Source organism: Puma concolor, chromosome D1 (assembly GCF_028749965.1).
Source record: "Puma concolor isolate L17-30 chromosome D1, mPumCon1.1.hap2, whole genome shotgun sequence".
Taxonomy (NCBI): domain Eukaryota; kingdom Metazoa; phylum Chordata; class Mammalia; order Carnivora; family Felidae; genus Puma; species Puma concolor.
This window is the reverse complement of record NC_141676.1, coordinates 54606970-54613138: the sequence shown is the minus strand read 5'-3', so window position 1 is coordinate 54613138 and position 6169 is coordinate 54606970.

Genomic DNA, 6169 nt, shown 5'->3' with positions numbered 1-6169 from the left:
AGCAGGGTCAATCCGGATGATGGAAAGAATGGTGCCATTTCCTAGGAAAACAATGATGTACACCAGGCAGAAAGGGATAGATATCCAGATGTGCTCTGCCTCTTCTCTGGAGTGCCAACAAGACTGAAGGTTGCAGGTGTGCACTCAGTGGAACTGTCGAAAATGTCATGGCGAGACTTCATTTGAAGATACAGGGAAACACGTGGGGACTGGCGAATATCAGTCTCTGGTCAGTTACTGTATGTCAAATTTCAAGCTCTTGATATCATATTTAAGATATTTCCTCACAAAAGAGATGGAAAATGTATTTCTGAAACAAGGACACATGTAAAGCACACTGTGTGGGAGAGAAATGTGTTTAGATGTAGGACAGAGTGTTTCTACATGGGCCACATGCCAAACAAAAAAGGCATTGACAGAAATCTCCACAGGGTCATTTGTGGCAGTGAAGGTGGTGATAATAAGCATAGAAATGACAGTTTCCTGTGGAAATGGAAGACTGAAGGATCTGGTAACTTTCTGCAGTTTGTACAAGAGTGATGGAAGTAGCAAAAGTAATTTAGCACAGTGATAAAGATAGTTCATGGTTCTAACACTTAATGACTTGTGATCTTGGAGAACCACTTAAGTTATCTGAGATCCAAGTATTTGACATAAACAAATAATACTTATATAAGATAATGTATGTAAATTGTTTACCATTATATTTGGAACAGTAAATACTCAACACAGGAAATAAAAGAAACAATTAAGTCTCTTAGAAAAGGAGAGTAGTTTCTCCCAGTTTTTAGAATTTTCCAATGCCCTTATTTAACTTACCAGTTCACTCTTTCTCCCCCTACTCTCCATGGATGATGGTGAAACCTTCTCTATATTTTGTAGGAGGGTAAGTGTCTCCTGCTGGAACCCGGCACCAAAGCTGAGAGCAACACCAAAGCCATTAGGGTCTCACAGGCTGAATATGATGGCGAGGATGGAGTTTAAGACGAGGGTTCTTTATCTGGGAACAGGTTCATGAACACTAAAATTCTACTCATCAGTAGCAGAACCTTGGGTGTTAAGGTTAGGAGCCAGAGGTGGAATTCAAGATCAGGCTTGAGATAGAGTTGGTGAGTGAAAATGGGACAGAGATTTTACTAGAGTTGACAGAAAGAACAAGGAGAAAGGAGAGAAATTTAACTCCATCTGGAATTTGTTTTGGGGACTTAGGTGACTAAGGATTTCGTTTAGTTATTCACAAATGTAGAAACCACTTTTAACACATGTGTTAATGGATAGCCTGGTGTTTCCTCAACTATTTTGAGCAACTACAGGTCTCATTTTAAATCTTTATGTAAATGTACATCTATATCTTGATTCTGTATCCTGCTTTTGGACCCAATGCCTATTTTGTCAGAGTCACAGTGCTGCAAGTATCTGATTTTATAATACATAAGTTCATATCTAAGTGGTCAAGCAATTTTTTTAATTTTTCTGACTACTTTCTATGTTTTTCTTTTACATGAACACTACAACTCAGAATGCATAAAAATAGAGCAATGGCACAAATATAAAAGTTAAAATCATAAAACTCTTGGGAAAAAACATGGAGGTACATTTTCATAACCTTGGATTGAACAATAGATTCTCATAAGCCACACCAAAGCCTGAGGATAAAAATAAACAACATAGCTAAATGGACTTCATCAAAATTAAAATTTCAACATTATCAAATGACATTAACAAAAAGTGAAATGATAACCTACAAAACGAAATTTGCAAATTATTTATCTAATAAGGGATTAATTCCCAGAATATACAGAGAACTCAAACAACTCAAAACCAAAAAGATAAACAACCGAATTTAAAAATAGGCAAAGGAATTAAATAATTAATCCTCTAAAGAAAATATGCAAATGCCAATAGCACATGAAATAAAAATCAAAACCACAATACGACACCACTTCACATCTACTAAAATGTGTATAATTTTTTTAAAAATTTAAAAACTAGGGGTGCCTGGGTGGCTCGGTCGGTTGAGCGTCTGAGTTCGGCTCAGATTATGATCTCGCGGTTTGTGAGTTCCAGCCCCAGGTCAGGCTCTGTGCTGTTGGCTTGGAGCCTGGAGCCTGCTTTGGATTCTGTGTCTCCTTCTCTCTCTGCCCATCCCCCGCTTGTGCTCTGTCTCTCTCTGTCTCTCAAAAATAAATAAGTAAATGTAAAACACTGTTAAAAAATTAAAACACTGACAAGGTTTCACAAAATAGGGAACATTGGAACCATCATACATTGCTAGAGGAAATGAAAAATGGTGCACATTCTGTGGAAAACAGTTTGGCAGTTTCTTAAAAACTCAGGCACAGAATTACATGCAATGCAGTAATTCCACTCCTGAGTATGTACCGCCCAAATTAAAAACAGGTATTCAAAGACATACCGGTACATGGATGTTCATTGCAGCATTATTTACAGTAGGCAAATGGTGGAAGCAACCAAACTGCACATCCATAGATGAATGTAAAAAACGATGTATACACACAAACACACACACACACACACACACAGATGTGTGTGTGTTTGTGTGTGTGTGTGTATATATATATATATATATATATATATATATATGGAACATTATGCATCAGTATAAAGGAATGAAGGATAAAAACATGCTACAGCATGCATGACCTTTGAAAAACTTATATTCAGCAAGATAAGCCAGACACAAAACATAAATATTATATGATTCCACCTCTACAAGTAAACAAATTCCTAGAAATATAAAGTAGGTTAGAGGTTAGCAAGGGAGTGGGGAATTATTGCTCAGAGACATAGGGTTTCTGTTTTGGGTGATGAAAGCTTTTGCAACTGGTGGCAATAGGAACACCACATTGCAAATATGATTAATTGCTCTGAATCGTACACTTAAAAATCATTATTATCACAAACTTTATGGAACAGATATTTTGCCACAAAAAAATTTGAAAAAAATATCAGCATGGAAATGATAAAATATATTAGCATTTATTGGGATTATGGGGAATTTATAGATCATTGTGGATGCCATATTATCAACAATGAATAATATGCAATAAATATTTCCTACATGTATTTCAGACACATGTACAGTTTTGTTTACCATTTTAAATGATGTCATTTTCCACTTCATTTTTCTAATCATTCTAGCTACAATAAAACACTAATGTCTTCTCCTTGACCCCTGCCCCAGGTTTACTGAAGTATAATTGACAATCAGATATTGCTTATAACGGATGTGTGACTGATGACCCAATATATGTATACATTATGAAATACTCACTAAAACGAAGCCAATCAACATATCCATCACTTCACACCTGCACCATTTTCCTATGTTTTTTCTCTTTTGTGATGAGACTACCCAAGGTCCACCCCTCAACAAATTTCAAGCACACAATCCAGGATAAGTAAATATGGATTAGTATGCCATTCTTGTGGAACTCTGTTGGCTTTACAAAGACTAGGAAAATAATTAAATACAGAAATAAGGAAAAATAAATTAAGACACAAAACCTAGGATTTGTCTTCTTCTTTCTCCACTTCTTATACTTCTTTAATTATATTAGCTAAAACCCCTAATATAACACGATATTCTGCAACAGTTTTGACATGGCAAACTAGTATCTTTAGCCTCTTCCCACTTTTGGATACATTTTCCTAATACCCTATGCTTCATGTCACAGCGTTTCACCATGTCTGAGACCACTTAGGGCAGAGCAGAAACCATCAGGAGGAAGATTTGTTCTGACTCCATAGTATCTCTATATCTGCTACTGCTCAGCTACCCAGATAATGTATTCTTTAACTCGCTGGGTCTCAGAGTCTGATAGTAAATGATCCAGCGTCTTCCTCTCATGAAACACGGTTCTCACTTTAACAATCTCTTAGTTCTTTTATTTCTTCTCTTCTCCTTCTTTTTTAATTGTACCTGGAAGAGTAGGTCAGTTTTCTCTAAGCCCCTCCAGGGCTCTCCGTTTCTATCGTGCATGGTAAACCGTTTTTTCTTACTCACTGTTACCCAGTGGGGGACTTTGTGGTCAAGAAGATGGTAGGATGGTAGGATATGGAGCATCCCCTTCAAAATTTCCAGGGCAACGACTCAGTGATTGTGCTTCTAGCAGCTCAGCACACAGTGTACTCCTGACTCCTTCAGCATCTACCAATCCCTGAGCCCTCAACCTGAAAGCTTCTCTACAATTAAGGCTGACGACTCAGTCATTGTTTATTCCTGTCATATTTCATACATTCTGGGTGGGAAATTGGTATCTTCTTAGTTCCTCACTGCCAAAACTCAAGCCTTGAAAACTCTTCTTTTTTTATTATTTTTTAATGTTTATCTATTTTTGAGAGAGAGAGAGAGAGAGAGAGAGAGAGAGAGAGAGAGTTCGAGCGCCTGCGTGGGGAGGAGCAGTGAGAGAGGGAGACACAATCTGAAGCAGGCTCCAGCCTCCTAGCTGTCAGCACAGAGCCCGACACAGGGCTCAAACCTCAAACCATGAGATCATGACCTGAGCCGAAGTCAGATGCTTCACCACCTGAGCCACCCAGGCACCCACTTAAAAAGTTTTCTCCTTGAAGGCTCATTTACACCACTCATTTAATCAAATATTTTGTTATCATTCTGTACTCTATTTCCTCTCTGACTCCCTTTCAATCCTGGGAGAATTTACTTCTGATCCAGAATCCTCTTTGCTACAACTTTTAGCAACATTTTATGTGACTTCCGTATCTATGATGATGACCCATTCCAACCATTTTTCTATGAATTATTGTTATCAGGGCTATGTTGAGTTTGGTGAGATCAGTTCTTTGATGTTTCTGTTCATAAAAGTTACCAACACCATCAAAATAAAATTTGCTTTTATTAAATTACAAATACATCATATGACATATTTCATTTAATTGTCAAGCCAATAAGGAAGGTACTAAAATAATTCCATTTTATTGGTCAAGAACCAATAGTTGCATAACAGGACAATTTTATACAGTGAGTGTGGGACTGGCAAACCAGGATTTCTCATATCAAAGGGTTTTTTTTTAACTCTTAAAATAGATTTCCTTGCTCAAATTCAAGTGAATATAACATATATTTCAAACCAAAGTAGTTGTCCAGGATTCCAAAGGTCAAGGCAACACACGTTCATTTCCCACATTGATTGTTTTATATATATATATATATTATATATATATATATCAATGTATATATATATATATATATATATCAATGTATATATATATATATATATCAATGTATATATATATATATATCAATGTATATATCAATATATATATATAATATATATATAATGTATATATATACATATATATGTATATATATAATATATATATATATACAATCAATATATATATATATCTGATATTATATATATAATTGATGTATATATACATATACATCAATATATATATCATGAACATGCATGTGTATATATGTGTGTTTTTATAATGTGTATATAACATTCTACATATATTAATGTGTCTAGTGTATACAAACACACATCACATATACATAATAGAAAAACAAAGAAAAAAGGCTAACCCTGTAAAGGTTGCAAGTGTTCAAGGTAATGCTTGAAAGTTCATTGTTTGTCTATCTTCAAGGGCATATAAGATCAGATTGCACATTCTCAGAGCATGTGCTAAGGCCTGCTGAAGGAGAGATTGTAAAAATACTATCTTGAATGAAGAAATTAAGGTACAATCAGGAGACAAGCTTCTATAAAATAATATTTGGTGGGAATAGAACCTTTTTAAATACAAATATGTGCAAACATCCTATTTAGTCTTTCACTGTCTTTTAATTTTTGACCTGGGTATGGTATTTTTCATCTGTTAGTCCCTCCCTTGGTGAAGACTCTGTTGACACCAGGATGCTTCATTAATGATTGCGTCAAAGGTCTTCACTATGTAGGGAACAGAGCATTAACTTTTAAGTAGTCTATGTGGTCTCAGGTGGGTTGATTTCACTTATTATTTGTTTAATTCAGTATTATCTGTACATTCAATAAACCTATACGATGTGCCTTTTCTATACATAGGCTTTCTATCAGTGATTCAGAAAATATCTCATTTTAGAACTCACATTTTAATTGCCGTAAAAGGTGCAATAGAAATAATTATTGTTTATTGTTTATTG